General features: G+C 34.8%; 1 protein-coding gene across 2 annotated transcripts in view; it reads left to right on the forward strand.

Moving 5' to 3' along the window:
• The first annotated feature begins 242 nt into the window (after positions 1-242).
• LOC123683372 overlaps positions 243-21,651 on the forward strand; it is a 173,849-nt gene continuing 152,440 nt past the window's right edge. For both annotated transcript variants that reach the window (XM_045622379.1, XM_045622378.1), the window contains exon 1: positions 243-450. The gene's annotated coding sequence lies outside the window, so the exon portion shown is untranslated. The remainder of the gene's footprint in view (positions 451-21,651) is intronic.

Consider the following 21,651-nt stretch of genomic DNA (forward strand, 5'->3'; position numbering starts at 1 on the left):
TTTCCTTGCTTAAAACAACATATGCTCCCTCTATTTATGTTGATTATTGTGAGGTTGTGTCATTCATCTTGAAAAATTCCTCCAAGTAATGTGATAAACTTGATGAGCTTCATATATCGAATAATTGGAAGATTTATATATCATCCAAAAAACATTATTTACAACAATAAACAAAATTACCAGTTGTGGGTATAGTTCATGACCATAAACAGTACCTAATTTTCTTTTCGTTTCAGGTAAAAGCAACTTTGAGTGCTGAATCCAGTCGTTTTAGAGCTATATTGTTCAAAAGGCCGAAGGGAAGGAATTGATGGAAGGGTCTTAGAGCATGATTTGACCCATTTTGGGGTTGGGTCACTAAGGGATCTCCCGGAAGTTATTCCCATCTTTGATCTTTATGGACAATGTGAGTTCTGCCTTCCTGTGATGCTTGGAGAAATTATTAAATCGGTGAGTTTTGAAATTTAAAGCAAAATATTCGTCTCCATAAAATTAACGTGATAACATTATCTTTGATTTTCTCCAATTTCAGAATTTTCAAGGTGATTCACCATTTTATATGAATTTAACAGTTTTGCGGCTTATAAAGGGTTTTCCAATAGGAATGATGCGATTTAAAATTTAATGAATTATAAACGTTGTTGAAGCCTGTATCGTTCCATGATTGAATGACATAACCCACTGTACACAAATGACATAAGAAATGTAAAAAAAAACAATACACAGTGCCATATATATATATAGCCATTCCGAGGTGTTGTAATGTTATCTACACAAGCCGTTACTCAGCTTTATTTTTTCAAATAATAAACTGCAACTATCCGTGAAACTTATCACTGATATGTTTTCATTTCGGCGCGCTTCATGTCAAATTTGATAGTTCATGTTTGGGACAAAATTTGCTTACCGCAAACGACATATGCTCCCTCTATCTATGATTATTACTCGGAGCATCCGCCCTAGGAAATCCAAACCTATTTCCTCACGTCCGCAAGACAGAGTCGTGTAATTCCCCTTAATCATCCACGAATTTGTGACAGATCGCGCAGTGGATGTCGAAAAATCGGGCTGTAAATCGGGAGGTTTGATTGGGCGATCGCGTGTCGCGGAAGCCAAATCGACCCCTCACCCACTGCCCCCCCCTCCACGCGCGCCGCCACAATCCCATTCGAAACGGCCGTAATGGAAAATAATGACAGTTGTTTCAGGCCGTTCCAAAATGCCGTTGTTTATGCACGTTCGGATCGGCCGTAATCCGTGTCGATCGGGTCTGTGACGAATATTTCAAAAGATATAACGATTTTTGGAGGCAAATTCAATTTTTTCCCAAATTTCGAGTTCAAATTCCCCCAAAACCGGGAGCTCTACGAAGAATCGGTGAGCGATGCCATAATTCACGATCTCTGATTAGCCGAATTTCGATCTCACCTGAAAAATTTTTTGTCCAAAAATTTTCGTAAAATTTTCTATACCTGACCCTTAAAAATTTTTTGAAAAATAAAAGTTCTTTCATGGGAATATTGTATCATTTTATTGATTGATTCGACTATGTAGATTACGAAAATGCTTGCAGTTGGGCGGTCAGTAGGTACATTATTTCATAAATTATAGGCAAAAATCTGAAACTTTCAAAGAAAAAATTGATAATTTTCCCGAAGCTGCCATTTCTGTTGGACATGGGCTACGCACTTGAAACTCCACTATGTTTTGTAGCGGAACTTGAAGTTTGAAAACGTTTTTATTTAAGGGATCTGTGACGAATAATTCAGGAGATATAACGATTTTTAGGGGCAAATTCAATTTTTTCCCAAATTTCGAGTTCAAATTCCCATAGAACCGGGAGCTCTACGAAGAATCGGTGAGCGATGCCATAATTCACGATCTCTGATTAGCCGAATTTCGATCTCACCTGAAAAATTTTTCGTCCAAAAATTTTCGTAAAATTTTCTATACCTGACCCTTAAAAATTTTTTGAAAAATAAAAGGTCTTTCATGGGAATATTGTATCATTTTATTGATTGATTCGACTATGTAGATTACGAAAATGCTTGCAGTTGGGCGGTCAGTACATTATTTCATAATTTATAGGCAAAAATCTGAAACTTAAAAAAAAAAAATTGATAATTTTCCCGAAGCTGCCATTTCTGTTGGACATGGGCTACGCACTTGAAACTCCACTATGTTTTGTAGCGGAACTTGAAGTTTGAAAACGTTTTTATTTGAGGGATCTGTGACGAATAATTCAGGAGATATAACGATTTTTAGGGGCAAATTCAATGTTTTCTTAAATTTCGAGTTCAAATTCTCCCAAAACCGGGAGCTCTACGAAGAATCGGTGAGCGATGCCATAATTCACGATCTCTGATTAGCCGAATTTCGATCTCACCTGAAAAATTTTTTGTCCAAAAATTTTCGTCAAATTTTCTATACCTGACCCTTAAAAATTTTTTGAAAAATAAAAGTTCTTTCATGGGAATATTGTATCAATTTATTGATTGATTCGACTATGTAGATTACGAAAATGCTTGCAGTTGGGCGGTCAGTACATTATTTCATAAATTATAGGCAAAAATCTGAAACTTTCAAAGAAAAAATTGATAATTTTCCCGAAGCTGCCATTTCTGTTGGACATGGGCTACGCACTTAAAACTCCACTATGTTTTGTAGCGGAACTTGAAGTTTGAAAACGTTTTTATTTGAGGGATCTGTGACGAATAATTCAGGAGATATAACGATTTTTAGGGGCAAATTCAATTTTTTCCCAAATTTCGAGTTCAAATTCCCCCAAAACCGGGAGCTCTACGAAGAATCGGTGAGCGATATCATAATTCACGATCTCTGATTAGCCGAGTTTCGATCTCACCTGAAAACATTTTTGTCCAAAAATTTTCGTAAAATTTTCTATACCTGACCCTTAAAAATTTTTTGAAAAATAAAAGTTCTTTCATGGGAATATTGTATCATTTTATTGATTGATTCGACTATGTAGATTACGAAAATGCTTGCAGTTGGGCGGTCAGTACATTATTTCATAAATTATAGGCAAAAATCTGAAACTTTCAAAGAAAAAATTGATAATTTTCCCGAAGCTGCCATTTCTGTTGGACATGGGCTACGCACTTGAAACTCCACTATGTTTTGTAGCGGAACTTGAAGTTTGAAAACGTTTTTATTTGAGGGATCTGTGACGAATATTTCAGGAGATATAACGATTTTTAGGGGCAAATTCAATTTTTTCCCAAATTTCGAGTTCAAATTCCCCCAAAACCGGGAGCTCTACGAAGAATCGGTGAGCGATGCCATAATTCACGATCTCTGATTAGCCGAATTTCGATCTCACCTGAAAAATTTTTTGTCCAAAAATTTTCGTAAAATTTTCTATACCTGACCCTTAAAAATTTTTTGAAAAATAAAAGTTCTTTCATGGGAATATTGTATCATTTTATTGATTGATTCGACTATGTAGATTACGAAAATGCTTGCAGTTGGGCGGTCTGTACTTTATTTCAAAAATTATAGGCAAAAATCTGAAACTTAAAAAAAAAAAATTGATAATTTTCCCGAAGCTGCCATTTCTGTTGGACATGGGTTACGCACTTGAAACTCCACTATGTTTTGTAGCGGAACTTGAAGTTTGAAAACGTTTTTATTTAAGGGATCTGTGACGAATAATTCAGGAGATATAACGATTTTTAGGGGCAAATTCAATTTTTTCCCAAATTTCGAGTTCAAATTCCCCCAAAACCGGGAGCTCTACGAAGAATCGGTGAGCGATGCCATAATTCACGATCTCTGATTAGCCGAATTTCGATCTCACCTGAAAAATTTTTTGTCCAAAAATTTTCGTAAAATTTTCTATACCTGACCCTTAAAAATTTTTTGAAAATAAAAGTTCTTTCATGGGAATATTGTATCATTTTATTGATTGATTCGACTATGTAGATTACGAAAATGCTTGCAGTTGGGCGGTCAGTACATTATTTCATAAATTATAGGCAAAAATCTGAAACTTTCAAAAAAAAAATTGATAATTTTCCCGAAGCTGCCATTTCTGTTGGACATGGGCTACGCACTTGAAACTCCACTATGTTTTGTAGCGGAACTTGAAGTTTGAAAACGTTTTTATTTGAGGGATCTGTGACGAATAATTCAGGAGATATAACGATTTTTAGGGGCAAATTCAATTTTTTCCCAAATTTCGAGTTCAAATTCCCCCAAAACCGGGAGCTCTACGAAGAATCGGTGAGCGATATCATAATTCACGATCTCTGATTAGCCGAGTTTCGATCTCACCTGAAAACATTTTTGTCCAAAAATTTTCGTAAAATTTTCTATACCTGACCCTTAAAAATTTTTTGAAAAATAAAAGTTCTTTCATGGGAATATTGTATCATTTTATTGATTGATTCGACTATGTAGATTACGAAAATGCTTGCAGTTGGGCGGTCAGTACATTATTTCATAAATTATAGGCAAAAATCTGAAACTTTCAAAGAAAAAATTGATAATTTTCCCGAAGCTGCCATTTCTGTTGGACATGGGCTACGCACTTGAAACTCCACTATGTTTTGTAGCGGAACTTGAAGTTTGAAAACGTTTTTATTTAAGGGATCTGTGACGAATAATTCAGGAGATATAACGATTTTTAGGGGCAAATTCAATTTTTTCCCAAATTTCGAGTTCAAATTCCCATAGAACCGGGAGCGCTACGAAGAATCGGTGAGCGATGCCATAATTCACGATCTCTGATTAGCCGAATTTCGATCTCACCTGAAAAATTTTTTGTCCAAAAATTTTCGTAAAATTTTCTATACCTGACCCTTAAAAATTATTTGAAAAATAAAAGTTCTTTCATGGGAATATTGTATCATTTTATTGATTGATTCGACTATGTAGATTACGAAAATGCTTGCAGTTGGGCGGTCAGTACATTATTTCATAAATTATAGGCAAAAATCTGAAACTTTCAAAGAAAAAATTGATAATTTTCCCGAAGCTGCCATTTCTGTTGGACATGGGCTACGAACTTGAAACTCCACTATGTTTTGTAGCGGAACTTGAAGTTTGAAAACGTTTTTATTTAAGGGATCTGTGACGAATAATTCAGGAGATATAACGATTTTTAGGGGCAAATTCAATTTTTTCCCAAATTTCGAGTTCAAATTCCCCCAAAACCGGGAGCTCTACGAAGAATCGGTGAGCGATGCCATAATTCACGATCTCTGATTAGCCGAATTTCGATCTCACCTGAAAAATTTTTTGTCCAAAAATTTTCGTAAAATTTTCTATACCTGACCCTTAAAAATTTTTTGAAAAATAAAAGTTCTTTCATGGGAATATTGTATCATTTTATTGATTGATTCGACTATGTAGATTACGAAAATGCTTGCAGTTGGGCGGTCAGTACATTATTTCATAAATTATAGGCAAAAATCTGAAACTTTCAATGAAAAAATTGATAATTTTCCCGAAGCTGCCATTTCTGTTGGACATGGGCTACGAACTTGAAACTCCACTATGTTTTGTAGCGGAACTTGAAGTTTGAAAACGTTTTTATTTAAGGGATCTGTGACGAATAATTCAGGAGATATAACGATTTTTAGGGGCAAATTCAATTTTTTCCCAAATTTCGAGTTCAGATTCTCCCAAAACCGGGAGCTCTACGAAGAATCGGTGAGCGATGCCATAATTCACGATCTCTGATTAGCCGAATTTCGATCTCACCTGAAAAATTTTTTGTCCAAAAATTTTCGTAAAATTTTCTATACCTGACCCTTAAAAATTTTTTGAAAAATAAAAGTTCTTTCATGGGAATATTGTATCATTTTATTGATTGATTCGACTATGTAGATTACGAAAATGCTTGCAGTTGGGCGGTCAGTACATTATTTCATAAATTATAGGCAAAAATCTGAAACTTTCAATGAAAAAATTGATAATTTTCCCGAAGCTGCCATTTCTGTTGGACATGGGCTACGAACTTGAAACTCCACTATGTTTTGTAGCGGAACTTGAAGTTTGAAAACGTTTTTATTTAAGGGATCTGTGACGAATAATTCAGGAGATATAACGATTTTTAGGGGCAAATTCAATTTTTTCCCAAATTTCGAGTTCAGATTCTCCCAAAACCGGGAGCTCTACGAAGAATCGGTGGGCGATGCCATAATTCACGATCTCTGATTAGCCGAATTTCGATCTCACCTGAAAAATTTTTTGTCCAAAAATTTTCGTAAAATTTTCTATACCTGACCCTTAAAAATTATTTGAAAAATAAAAGTTCTTTCATGGGAATATTGTATCATTTTATTGATTGATTCGACTATGTAGATTACGAAAATGCTTGCAGTTGGGCGGTCAGTACATTATTTCATAAATTATAGGCAAAAATCTGAAACTTTCAAAGAATAAATTGATAATTTTTCCGAAGCTGCCATTTCTGTTGGACATGGGCTACGCACTTGAAACTCCACTATGTTTTGTAGCGGAACTTGAAGTTTGAAAACGTTTTTATTTGAGGGATCTGTGACGAATAATTCAGGAGATATAACGATTTTTAGGGGCAAATTCAATTTTTTCCCAAATTTCGAGTTCAAATTCCCCCAAAACCGGGAGCTCTACGAAGAATCGGTGAGTGATGCCATAATTCACGATCTCTGATTAGCCGAATTTCGATCTCACCTGAAAAATTTTCTGTCCAAAAATTTTCGTAAAATTTTCTATACCTGACCCTTAAAAATTTTTTGAAAAATAAAAGTTCTTTCATGGGAATATTGTATCATTTTATTGATTGATTCGACTATGTAGATTACGAAAATGCTTGCAGTTGGGCGGTCAGTACATTATTTCATAAATTATAGGCAAAAATCTGAAACTTTCAAAGAAAAAATTGATAATTTTCCCGAAGCTGCCATTTCTGTTGGACATGGGCTACGCACTTGAAACTCCACTATGTTTTGTAGCGGAACTTGAAGTTTGAAAACGTTTTTATTTGAGGGATCTGTGACGAATAATTCAGGAGATATAACGATTTTTAGGGGCAAATTCAATTTTTTCCCAAATTTCGAGTTCAAATTCCCCCAAAACCGGGAGCTCTACGAAGAATCGGTGAGTGATGCCATAATTCACGATCTCTGATTAGCCGAATTTCGATCTCACCTGAAAAATTTTTTGTCCAAAAATTTTCGTAAAATTTTCTATACCTGACCCTTAAAAATTTTTTGAAAAATAAAAGTTCTTTCATGGGAATATTGTATCATTTTATTGATTGATTCGACTATGTAGATTACGAAAATGCTTGCAGTTGGGCGGTCAGTACATTATTTCATAAATTATAGGCAAAAATCTGAAACTTTCAAAGAAAAAATTGATAATTTTCCCGAAGCTGCCATTTCTGTTGGACATGGGCTACGCACTTGAAACTCCACTATGTTTTGTAGCGGAACTTGAAGTTTGAAAACGTTTTTATTTGAGGGATCTGTTACGAATAATTCAGGAGATATAACGATTTTTAGGGGCAAATTCAATTTTTTCCCAAATTTCGAGTTCAAATTCCCCCAAAACCAGGAGCTCTACGAAGAATCGGTGAGCGATGCCATAATTCACGATCTCTGATTAGCCGAATTTCGATCTCACCTGAAAAATTTTTTGTCCAAAAATTTTCGTAAAATTTTCTATACCTGACCCTTAAAAATTTTTTGAAAAATAAAAGTTCTTTCATGGGAATATTGTATCATTTTATTGATTGATTCGACTATGTAGATTACGAAAATGCTTGCAGTTGGGCGGTCAGTACATTATTTCATAAATTATAGGCAAAAATCTGAAACTTTCAAAGAAAAAATTGATAATTTTCCCGAAGCTGCCATTTCTGTTGGACATGGGCTACGCACTTGAAACTCCACTATGTTTTGTAGCGGAACTTGAAGTTTGAAAACGTTTTTATTTGAGGGATCTGTGACGAATAATTCAGGAGATATAACGATTTTTAGGGGCAAATTCAATTTTTTCCCAAATTTCGAGTTCAAATTCCCCCAAAACCGGGAGCTCTACGAAGAATCGGTGAGTGATGCCATAATTCACGATCTCTGATTAGCCGAATTTCGATCTCACCTGAAAAATTTTCTGTCCAAAAATTTTCGTAAAATTTTCTATACCTGACCCTTAAAAATTTTTTGAAAAATAAAAGTTCTTTCATGGGAATATTGTATCATTTTATTGATTGATTCGACTATGTAGATTACGAAAATGCTTGCAGTTGGGCGGTCAGTACATTATTTCATAAATTATAGGCAAAAATCTGAAACTTTCAAAGAAAAAATTGATAATTTTCCCGAAGCTGCCATTTCTGTTGGACATGGGCTACGCACTTGAAACTCCACTATGTTTTGTAGCGGAACTTGAAGTTTGAAAACGTTTTTATTTGAGGGATCTGTGACGAATAATTCAGGAGATATAACGATTTTTAGGGGCAAATTCAATTTTTTCCCAAATTTCGAGTTCAAATTCCCCCAAAACCGGGAGCTCTACGAAGAATCGGTGAGCGATGCCATAATTCACGATCTCTGATTAGCCGAATTTCGATCTCACCTGAAAAATTTTTTGTCCAAAAATTTTCGTAAAATTTTCTATACCTGACCCTTAAAAATTTTTTGAAAAATAAAAGTTCTTTCATGGGAATATTGTATCATTTTATTGATTGATTCGACTATGTAGATTACGAAAATGCTTGCAGTTGGGCGGTCAGTACATTATTTCATAAATTATAGGCAAAAATCTGAAACTTTCAAAGAAAAAATTGATAATTTTCCCGAAGCTGCCATTTCTGTTGGACATGGGCTACGCACTTGAAACTCCACTATGTTTTGTAGCGGAACTTGAAGTTTGAAAACGTTTTTATTTGAGGGATCTGTTACGAATAATTCAGGAGATATAACGATTTTTAGGGGCAAATTCAATTTTTTCCCAAATTTCGAGTTCAAATTCCCCCAAAACCAGGAGCTCTACGAAGAATCGGTGAGCGATGCCATAATTCACGATCTCTGATTAGCCGAATTTCGATCTCACCTGAAAAATTTTTTGTCCAAAAATTTTCGTAAAATTTTCTATACCTGACCCTTAAAAATTTTTTGAAAAATAAAAGTTCTTTCATGGGAATATTGTATCATTTTATTGATTGATTCGACTATGTAGATTACGAAAATGCTTGCAGTTGGGCGGTCAGTACATTATTTCATAAATTATAGGCAAAAATCTGAAACTTTCAAAGAAAAAATTGATAATTTTCCCGAAGCTGCCATTTCTGTTGGACATGGGCTACGCACTTGAAACTCCACTATGTTTTGTAGCGGAACTTGAAGTTTGAAAACGTTTTTATTTGAGGGATCTGTGACGAATAATTCAGGAGATATAACGATTTTTAGGGGCAAATTCAATTTTTTCCCAAATTTCGAGTTCAAATTCCCCCAAAACCAGGAGCTCTACGAAGAATCGGTGAGCGATGCCATAATTCACGATCTCTGATTAGCCGAATTTCGATCTCACCTGAAAAATTTTTTGTCCAAAAATTTTCGTAAAATTTTCTATACCTGACCCTTAAAAATTTTTTGAAAAATAAAAGTTCTTTCATGGGAATATTGTATCATTTTATTGATTGATTCGACTATGTAGATTACGAAAATGCTTGCAGTTGGGCGGTCAGTACATTATTTCATAAATTATAGGCAAAAATCTGAAACTTTCAAAGAAAAAATTGATAATTTTCCCGAAGCTGCCATTTCTGTTGGACATGGGCTACGCACTTGAAACTCCACTATGTTTTGTAGCGGAACTTGAAGTTTGAAAACGTTTTTATTTGAGGGATCTGTGACGAATAATTCAGGAGATATAACGATTTTTAGGGGCAAATTCAATTTTTTCCCAAATTTCGAGTTCAAATTCCCCCAAAACCAGGAGCTCTACGAAGAATCGGTGAGCGATGCCATAATTCACGATCTCTGATTAGCCGAATTTCGATCTCACCTGAAAAATTTTTTGTCCAAAAATTTTCGTAAAATTTTCTATATACCTGACCCTTAAAAATTTTTTGAAAAATAAAAGTTCTTTCATGGGAATATTGTATCATTTTATTGATTGATTCGACTATGTAGATTACGAAAATGCTTGCAGTTGGGCGGTCAGTACATTATTTCATAAATTATAGGCAAAAATCTGAAACTTTCAAAGAAAAAATTGATAATTTTCCCGAAGCTGCCATTTCTGTTGGACATGGGCTACGCACTTGAAACTCCACTATGTTTTGTAGCGGAACTTGAAGTTTGAAAACGTTTTTATTTGAGGGATCTGTGACGAATAATTCAGGAGATATAACGATTTTTAGGGGCAAATTCAATTTTTTCCCAAATTTCGAGTTCAAATTCCCCCAAAACCGGGAGCTCTACGAAGAATCGGTGAGCGATGCCATAATTCACGATCTCTGATTAGCCGAATTTCGATCTCACCTGAAAAATTTTCTGTCCAAAAATTTTCGTAAAATTTTCTATACCTGACCCTTAAAAATTTTTTGAAAAATAAAAGTTCTTTCATGGGAATATTGTATCATTTTATTGATTGATTCGACTATGTAGATTACGAAAATGCTTGCAGTTGGGCGGTCAGTACATTATTTCATAAATTATAGGCAAAAATCTGAAACTTTCAAAGAAAAAATTGATAATTTTCCCGAAGCTGCCATTTCTGTTGGACATGGGCTACGCACTTGAAACTCCACTATGTTTTGTAGCGGAACTTGAAGTTTGAAAACGTTTTTATTTGAGGGATCTGTGACGAATAATTCAGGAGATATAACGATTTTTAGGGGCAAATTCAATTTTTTCCCAAATTTCGAGTTCAAATTCCCCCAAAACCGGGAGCTCTACGAAGAATCGGTGAGCGATGCCATAATTCACGATCTCTGATTAGCCGAATTTCGATCTCACCTGAAAAATTTTTTGTCCAAAAATTTTCGTAAAATTTTCTATACCTGACCCTTAAAAATTTTTTGAAAAATAAAAGTTCTTTCATGGGAATATTGTATCATTTTATTGATTGATTCGACTATGTAGATTACGAAAATGCTTGCAGTTGGGCGGTCAGTACATTATTTCATAAATTATAGGCAAAAATCTGAAACTTTCAAAGAAAAAATTGATAATTTTCCCGAAGCTGCCATTTCTGTTGGACATGGGCTACGCACTTGAAACTCCACTATGTTTTGTAGCGGAACTTGAAGTTTGAAAACGTTTTTATTTGAGGGATCTGTGACGAATAATTCAGGAGATATAACGATTTTTAGGGGCAAATTCAATTTTTTCCCAAATTTCGAGTTCAAATTCCCCCAAAACCAGGAGCTCTACGAAGAATCGGTGAGCGATGCCATAATTCACGATCTCTGATTAGCCGAATTTCGATCTCACCTGAAAAATTTTTTGTCCAAAAATTTTCGTAAAATTTTCTATACCTGACCCTTAAAAATTTTTTGAAAAATAAAAGTTCTTTCATGGGAATATTGTATCATTTTATTGATTGATTCGACTATGTAGATTACGAAAATGCTTGCAGTTGGGCGGTCAGTACATTATTTCATAAATTATAGGCAAAAATCTGAAACTTTCAAAGAAAAAATTGATAATTTTCCCGAAGCTGCCATTTCTGTTGGACATGGGCTACGAACTTGAAACTCCACTATGTTTTGTAGCGGAACTTGAAGTTTGAAAACGTTTTTATTTAAGGGATCTGTGACGAATAATTCAGGAGATATAACGATTTTTAGGGGCAAATTCAATTTTTTCCCAAATTTCGAGTTCAGATTCTCCCAAAACCGGGAGCTCTACGAAGAATCGGTGAGCGATGCCATAATTCACGATCTCTGATTAGCCGAATTTCGATCTCACCTGAAAAATTTTCTGTCCAAAAATTTTCGTAAAATTTTCTATACCTGACCCTTAAAAATTTTTTGAAAAATAAAAGTTCTTTCATGGGAATATTGTATCATTTTATTGATTGATTCGACTATGTAGATTACGAAAATGCTTGCAGTTGGGCGGTCAGTACATTATTTCATAAATTATAGGCAAAAATCTGAAACTTTCAAAGAATAAATTGATAATTTTCCCGAAGCTGCCATTTCTGTTGGACATGGGCTACGCACTTGAAACTCCACTATGTTTTGTAGCGGAACTTGAAGTTTGAAAACGTTTTTATTTAAGGGATCTGTGACGAATAATTCAGGAGATATAACGATTTTTAGGGGCAAATTCAATTTTTTCCCAAATTTCGAGTTCAAATTCCCCCAAAACCAGGAGCTCTACGAAGAATCGGTGAGCGATGCCATAATTCACGATCTCTGATTAGCCGAATTTCGATCTCACCTGAAAAATTTTTTGTCCAAAAATTTTCGTAAAATTTTCTATACCTGACCCTTAAAAATTTTTTGAAAAATAAAAGTTCTTTCATGGGAATACTGTATCATTTTATTGATTGATTCGACTATGTAGATTACGAAAATGCTTGCAGTTGGGCGGTCAGTACATTATTTCATAAATTATAGGCAAAAATCTGAAACTTTCAAAGAAAAAATTGATAATTTTCCCGAAGCTGCCATTTCTGTTGGACATGGGCTACGCACTTGAAACTCCACTATGTTTTGTAGCGGAACTTGAAGTTTGAAAACGTTTTTATTTGAGGGATCTGTGACGAATAATTCAGGAGATATAACGATTTTTAGGGGCAAATTCAATTTTTTCCCAAATTTCGAGTTCAAATTCCCCCAAAACCAGGAGCTCTACGAAGAATCGGTGAGCGATGCCATAATTCACGATCTCTGATTAGCCGAATTTCGATCTCACCTGAAAAATTTTTTGTCCAAAAATTTTCGTAAAATTTTCTATACCTGACCCTTAAAAATTTTTTGAAAAATAAAAGTTCTTTCATGGGAATATTGTATCATTTTATTGATTGATTCGACTATGTAGATTACGAAAATGCTTGCAGTTGGGCGGTCAGTACATTATTTCATAAATTATAGGCAAAAATCTGAAACTTTCAAAGAAAAAATTGATAATTTTCCCGAAGCTGCCATTTCTGTTGGACATGGGCTACGCACTTGAAACTCCACTATGTTTTGTAGCGGAACTTGAAGTTTGAAAACGTTTTTATTTGAGGGATCTGTGACGAATAATTCAGGAGATATAACGATTTTTAGGGGCAAATTCAATTTTTTCCCAAATTTCGAGTTCAAATTCCCCCAAAACCAGGAGCTCTACGAAGAATCGGTGAGCGATGCCATAATTCACGATCTCTGATTAGCCGAATTTCGATCTCACCTGAAAAGTTTTTTGTCCAAAAATTTTCGTAAAATTTTCTATACCTGACCCTTAAAAATTTTTTGAAAAATAAAAGTTCTTTCATGGGAATATTGTATCATTTTATTGATTGATTCGACTATGTAGATTACGAAAATGCTTGCAGTTGGGCGGTCAGTACATTATTTCATAAATTATAGGCAAAAATCTGAAACTTTCAAAGAATAAATTGATAATTTTCCCGAAGCTGCCATTTCTGTTGGACATGGGCTACGCACTTGAAACTCCACTATGTTTTGTAGCGGAACTTGAAGTTTGAAAACGTTTTTATTTGAGGGATCTGTGACGAATAATTCAGGAGATATAACGATTTTTAGGGGCAAATTCAATTTTTTCCCAAATTTCGAGTTCAAATTCCTCCAAAACCGGGAGCTCTACGAAGAATCGGTGAGCGATGCCATAATTCACGATCTCTGATTAGCCGAATTTCGATCTCACCTGAAAAATTTTTCGTCCAAAAATTTTCGTAAAATTTTCTATACCTGACCCTTAAAAATTTTTCGAAAAATAAAAGTTCTTTCATGGGAATATTGTATCATTTTATTGATTGATTCGACTATGTAGATTACGAAAATGCTTGCAGTTGGGCGGTCAGTACATTATTTCATAAATTATAGGCAAAAATCTGAAACTTTCAAAGAAAAAATTGATAATTTTCCCGAAGCTGCCATTTCTGTTGGACATGGGCTACGAACTTGAAACTCCACTATGTTTTGTAGCGGAACTTGAAGTTTGAAAACGTTTTTATTTAAGGGATCTGTGACGAATAATTCAGGAGATATAACGATTTTTAGGGGCAAATTCAATTTTTTCCCAAATTTCGAGTTCAGATTCTCCCAAAACCGGGAGCTCTACGAAGAATCGGTGAGCGATGCCATAATTCACGATCTCTGATTAGCCGAATTTCGATCTCACCTGAAAAATTTTCTGTCCAAAAATTTTCGTAAAATTTTCTATACCTGACCCTTAAAAATTTTTTGAAAAATAAAAGTTCTTTCATGGGAATATTGTATCATTTTATTGATTGATTCGACTATGTAGATTACGAAAATGCTTGCAGTTGGGCGGTCAGTACATTATTTCATAAATTATAGGCAAAAATCTGAAACTTTCAAAGAATAAATTGATAATTTTCCCGAAGCTGCCATTTCTGTTGGACATGGGCTACGCACTTGAAACTCCACTATGTTTTGTAGCGGAACTTGAAGTTTGAAAACGTTTTTATTTGAGGGATCTGTGACGAATAATTCAGGAGATATAACGATTTTTAGGGGCAAATTCAATTTTTTCCCAAATTTCGAGTTCAAATTCCCCCAAAACCAGGAGCTCTACGAAGAATCGGTGAGCGATGCCATAATTCACGATCTCTGATTAGCCGAATTTCGATCTCACCTGAAAAATTTTTTGTCCAAAAATTTTCGTAAAATTTTCTATACCTGACCCTTAAAAATTTTTTGAAAAATAAAAGTTCTTTCATGGGAATATTGTATCATTTTATTGATTGATTCGACTATGTAGATTACGAAAATGCTTGCAGTTGGGCGGTCAGTACATTATTTCATAAATTATAGGCAAAAATCTGAAACTTTCAAAGAAAAAATTGATAATTTTCCCGAAGCTGCCATTTCTGTTGGACATGGGCTACGCACTTGAAACTCCACTATGTTTTGTAGCGGAACTTGAAGTTTGAAAACGTTTTTATTTGAGGGATCTGTGACGAATAATTCAGGAGATATAACGATTTTTAGGGGCAAATTCAATTTTTTCCCAAATTTCGAGTTCAAATTCCCCCAAAACCAGGAGCTCTACGAAGAATCGGTGAGCGATGCCATAATTCACGATCTCTGATTAGCCGAATTTCGATCTCACCTGAAAAATTTTTTGTCCAAAAATTTTCGTAAAATTTTCTATACCTGACCCTTAAAAATTTTTTGAAAAATAAAAGTTCTTTCATGGGAATATTGTATCATTTTATTGATTGATTCGACTATGTAGATTACGAAAATGCTTGCAGTTGGGCGGTCAGTACATTATTTCATAAATTATAGGCAAAAATCTGAAACTTTCAAAGAAAAAATTGATAATTTTCCCGAAGCTGCCATTTCTGTTGGACATGGGCTACGCACTTGAAACTCCACTATGTTTTGTAGCGGAACTTGAAGTTTGAAAACGTTTTTATTTGAGGGATCTGTGACGAATAATTCAGGAGATATAACGATTTTTTAGGGGCAAATTCAATTTTTTCCCAAATTTCGAGTTCAAATTCCCCCAAAACCAGGAGCTCTACGAAGAATCGGTGAGCGATGCCATAATTCACGATCTCTGATTAGCCGAATTTCGATCTCACCTGAAAAATTTTTTGTCCAAAAATTTTCGTAAAATTTTCTATACCTGACCCTTAAAAATTTTTTGAAAAATAAAAGTTCTTTCATGGGAATATTGTATCATTTTATTGATTGATTCGACTATGTAGATTACGAAAATGCTTGCAGTTGGGCGGTCAGTACATTATTTCATAAATTATAGGCAAAAATCTGAAACTTTCAAAGAAAAAATTGATAATTTTCCCGAAGCTGCCATTTCTGTTGGACATGGGCTACGCACTTGAAACTCCACTATGTTTTGTAGCGGAACTTGAAGTTTGAAAACGTTTTTATTTGAGGGATCTGTGACGAATAATTCAGGAGATATAACGATTTTTAGGGGCAAATTCAATTTTTTCCCAAATTTCGAGTTCAGATTCTCCCAAAACCGGGAGCTCTACGAAGAATCGGTGAGCGATGCCATAATTCACGATCTCTGATTAGCCGAATTTCGATCTCACCTGAAAAATTTTTCGTCCAAAAATTTTCGTAAAATTTTCTATACCTGACCCTTAAAAATTTTTCGAAAAATAAAAGTTCTTTCATGGGAATATTGTATCATTTTATTGATTGATTCGACTATGTAGATTACGAAAATGCTTGCAGTTGGGCGGTCAGTACATTATTTCATAAATTATAGGCAAAAATCTGAAACTTAAAAAAAAAAAATTGATAATTTTTCCGAAGCTGCCATTTCTGTTGGACATGGGCTACGCACTTGAAACTCCACTATGTTTTGTAGCGGAACTTGAAGTTTGAAAACGTTTTTATTTGAGGGATCTGTGACGAATAATTCAGGAGATATAACGATTTTTAGGGGCAAATTCAATTTTTTCCCAAATTTCGAGTTCAAATTCTCCCAAAACCGGGAGCTCTACGAAGAATCGGTGAGCGATGCCATAATTCACGATCTCTGATTAGCCGAATTTCGATCTCACCTGAAAAATTTTTTGTCCAAAAATTTTCGTAAAATTTTCTATACCTGACCCTTAAAAATTTTTTGAAAAATAAAAGTTCTTTCATGGGAATATTGTATCATTTTATTGATTGATTCGACTATGTAGATTACGAAAATGCTTGCAGTTGGGCGGTCAGTACATTATTACATAAATTATAGGCAAAAATCTGAAACTTTCAAAGAAAGAATTGATAATTTTCCCGAAGCTGCCATTTCTGTTGGACATGGGCTACGCACTTGAAACTCCACTATGTTTTGTAGCGGAACTTGAAGTTTGAAAACGTTGTTATTTAAGGGATCTGTGACGAATAATTCAGGAGATATAACGATTTTTAGGGGCAAATTCAATTTTTTCCCAAATTTCGAGTTCAAATTCCCATAGAACCGGGAGCTCTACGAAGAATCGGTGAGCGATGCCATAATTCACGATCTCTGATTAGCCGAATTTCGATCTCACCTGAAAAATTTTCTGTCCAAAAATTTTCGTAAAATTTTCTATACCTGACCCTTAAAAATTTTTTGAAAAATAAAAGTTCTTTCATGGGAATATTGTATCATTTTATTGATTGATTCGACTTTGTAGATTACGAAAATGCTTGCAGTTGGGCGGTCAGTACATTATTTCATAAATTATAGGCAAAAATCTGAAACTTTCAAAGAATAAATTGATAATTTTCCCGAAGCTGCCATTTCTGTTGGACATGGGCTACGCACTTGAAACTCCACTATGTTTTGTAGCGGAACTTGAAGTTTGAAAACGTTTTTATTTGAGGGATCTGTGACGAATAATTCAGGAGATATAACGATTTTTAGGGGCAAATTCAATTTTTTCCCAAATTTCGAGTTCAAATTCCCCCAAAACCAGGAGCTCTACGAAGAATCGGTGAGCGATGCCATAATTCACGATCTCTGATTAGCCGAATTTCGATCTCACCTGAAAAATTATTGTCCAAAAATTTTCGTAAAATTTTCTATACCTGACCCTTAAAAATTTTTTGAAAAATAAAAGTTCTTTATGGGAATATTGTATTATTTTATTGCTTGATTCGACTATGTAGATTACGAAAATGCTTGCAGTTGGGCGGTCAGTACATTATTTCATAAATTATAGGCAAAAATCTGAAACTTTCAAAGAAAAAATTGATAATTTTCCCGAAGCTGCCATTTCTGTTGGACATGGGCTACGCACTTGAAACTCCACTATGTTTTGTAGCGGAACTTGAAGTTTGAAAACGTTTTTATTTAAGGGATCTGTGACGAATAATTCAGGAGATATAACGATTTTTAGGGGCAAATTCAATTTTTTCCCAAATTTCGAGTTCAGATTCTCCCAAAACCGGGAGCTCTACGAAGAATCGGTGAGCGATGCCATAATTCACGATCTCTGATTAGCCGAATTTCGATCTCACCTGAAAAATTTTCTGTCCAAAAATTTTCGTAAAATTTTCTATACCTGACCCTTAAAAATTTTTTGAAAAATAAAAGTTCTTTCATGGGAATATTGTATCATTTTATTGATTGATTCGACTATGTAGATTACGAAAATGCTTGCAGTTGGGCGGTCAGTACATTATTTCATAAATTATAGGCAAAAATCTGAAACTTTCAAAGAAAAAATTGATAATTTTCCCGAAGCTGCCATTTCTGTTGGACATGGGCTACGCACTTGAAACTCCACTATGTTTTGTAGCGGAACTTGAAGTTTGAAAACGTTTTTATTTGAGGGATCTGTGACGAATAATTCAGGAGATATAACGATTTTTAGGGGCAAATTCAATTTTTTCCCAAATTTCGAGTTCAAATTCCCCCAAAACCAGGAGCTCTACGAAGAATCGGTGAGCGATGCCATAATTCACGATCTCTGATTAGCCGAATTTCGATCTCACCTGAAAAATTTTTTGTCCAAAAATTTTCGTAAAATTTTCTATACCTGACCCTTAAAAATTTTTTGAAAAATAAAAGTTCTTTCATGGGAATATTGTATCATTTTATTGATTGATTCGACTATGTAGATTACGAAAATGCTTGCAGTTGGGCGGTCAGTACATTATTTCATAAATTATAGGAAAAAATCTGAAACTTTCAAAGAAAAAATTGATAATTTTCCCGAAGCTGCCATTTCTGTTGGACATGGGCTACGAACTTGAAACTCCACTATGTTTTGTAGCGGAACTTGAAGTTTGAAAACGTTTTTATTTAAGGGATCTGTGACGAATAATTCAGGAGATATAACGATTTTTAGGGGCAAATTCAATTTTTTCCCAAATTTCGAGTTCAGATTCTCCCAAAACCGGGAGCTCTACGAAGAATCGGTGAGCGATGCCATAATTCACGATCTCTGATTAGCCGAATTTCGATGTCACCTGAAAAATTTTTTGTCCAAAAATTTTCGTAAAATTTCGTAAAAAAATTTTTGAAAAATGAAAGTTCTCTCATGGGAATATTGTATCATTCTATTGATTGATTCGACTATGTAGATTACGAAAATGCTTGCAGTTGGGCGGTCAGTACATTATTTCATAAATTATAGGCAAAAATCTGAAACTTTCAAAGAAAAAATTGATAATTTTCCCGAAGCTGCCACTTCTTCTGGACATGAGCTACGCACTTGAAACTCCACAATGTTTTAGAGCGGAACTTGAAGTTTGAAAACGTTTTTATTTGAGGGGTCTGTGACGAATAATTCAGGAGATATAACGATTTTTAGAGGCAAATTCAATTTTTTCCCAAATTTCGAGTTCAAATTCCCCCAAAACCGGGAGCTCTACGAAGAATCGGTGAGCGATGCCATAATTCACGATCTCTGATTAGCCGAATTTCGATCTCACCTGAAAAATTTTTTGTCCAAAAATTTTCGTAAAATTTTCTATACCTGACCCTTAAAAATTTTTTGAAAAAAAAAGTTCTTTCATGGGAATATTGTATCATTTTATTGATTGATTCGACTATGTAGATTACGAAAATGCTTGCAGTTGGGCGGTCAGTACATTATTTCACAAATTATAGGCAAAAATCTGAAACTTTCAAAGAAAAAAATTGATAATTTTCCCGAAGCTGCCATTTCTGTTGGACATGGGCTACGCACTTGAAACTCCACTATGTTTTGTAGCGGAACTTGAAGTTTGAAAACGTTTTTATTTAAGGGATCTGTGACGAATAATTCAGGAGATATAACGATTTTTAGGGGCAAATTCAATTTTTTCCCAAATTTCGAGTTCAAATACCCCCAAAACCGGGAGCTCTACGAAGAATCGGTGAGCGATGCCATAATTTACGATCTCCGATTAGCCGAATTTCGATTTCACCTGAAAAATTTTTTGTCCAAAAATTTTCGTAAAATTTTCTATACCTGACCCTTAAAAATTTTTTGAAAAATAAAAGTTCTTTCATGGGAATATTGTATCATTTTATTGATTGATTCGACTATGTAGATTACGAAAATGCTTGCAGTTGGGCGGTCAGTACATTATTTCATAAATTATAGGCAAAAATCTGGAACTTTCAAAGAAAAAATTGATAATTTTCCCGAAGCTGCCACTTCTTGTGGACATGGGCTACGCACTTGAAACTCCACTATGTTTCAGAGCGGAACTTGAAGTTTGAAAAACGTTTTTATTTGAAGGGTCTGTGACAAATTTTGGTAGGCAAATTAAATATTTTCATTAATTTGTCACTTCTTTGTAGACACGTGGAAGTATACGTTTTTCTGAATGCTCTTGTATATTTATATCTGCTCATAAAAAACATCCAGTCGTTTTACTTATTGACACCTTTTCACTTAACAAGAATGCGCTATTGCCAAATTTAAAGGAAATTCCACCAATTAGTAGAATCAGTAGAATACATCCCGAGATACAACCTTGATACCAGGTTATAACAAGCTGTATACTGCCGTTTCGCATACAACGTCGATTTTCAATTAAACAGTGAACCATCGCCTCCCCTGCGCATCATCGTATCCTCTAAAATCTGATCTGACCACATAAACAGACACTCACAGCTCTATCCGGTATATAAACCGATATTATAAACACCTGGGATGCTATTTGATATCGTTATAATACCCACTATAAAATAGAATGGAGTATGTAACGTCAGGTTTTCGGATATGGATTTTATTATCGTTTCGAGGTGTCCATCCACCGGGGATTTTGCTGGACTGGCTGGAAATAGTGTGCCGCAGAAGTTGGATATGCGAATAAAGGGTTTTTTTTAGAGCTATAGAACTTTAAATTGCAATAAAACAACGATGGATTATTCGATTGACATGAATTTTATTTATCCGCAAGATAATTTCTGGCATATGACCGCCACGGCTGGCTCGGAGTTTGTAGTCCAATCTGGACGTCCAATTTTCGATGACTTTTTTCAACATTTGTGGCCGTATATCGGCAATAAAACGGCGAATGTTGTCTTCCAAATGGTCAAGGGTTTTTGGCTTATCCGCATAGACCAATGACTTTATATAGCACCTCAGAAAGTAGTCTAGCGGTGTTAAATCACAAGATCTTGGAGGCCAATTCACAGGTCCAAAACGTGAAATTAGGCGGTCACCAAACGTGTCTTTCAATAAATCGATTGTGGCACGGGCTGTGTGACATGTTGCGCCGTCTTGTTGGAACCACAGCTCCTGGACATCATGGTTGTTCAATTCAGGAATGAAAAAGTTAGTAATCATGGCTCCATACCGATCACCATTGACTGTAACGTTCTGGCCATCATCGTTTTTGAAGAGGTACGGACCAATGATTCCACCAGCCCATAAAGCGCACCAAACAGTCAGTTTTTCTGGATTTAACGGTGTTTCGACATACACTTGAGGGTTAGCTTCACTCCAAATGCGGCAGTTTCGTTTGTTGACGTAGCCATTCAACCAGAAGTGCGTTTCATCGCTAAACAAAATAAAATGGAAGTAGTGCGCGATACGTATTCC

This window comes from Harmonia axyridis, chromosome 6 (assembly GCF_914767665.1).
Source record: "Harmonia axyridis chromosome 6, icHarAxyr1.1, whole genome shotgun sequence".
Taxonomy (NCBI): domain Eukaryota; kingdom Metazoa; phylum Arthropoda; class Insecta; order Coleoptera; family Coccinellidae; genus Harmonia; species Harmonia axyridis.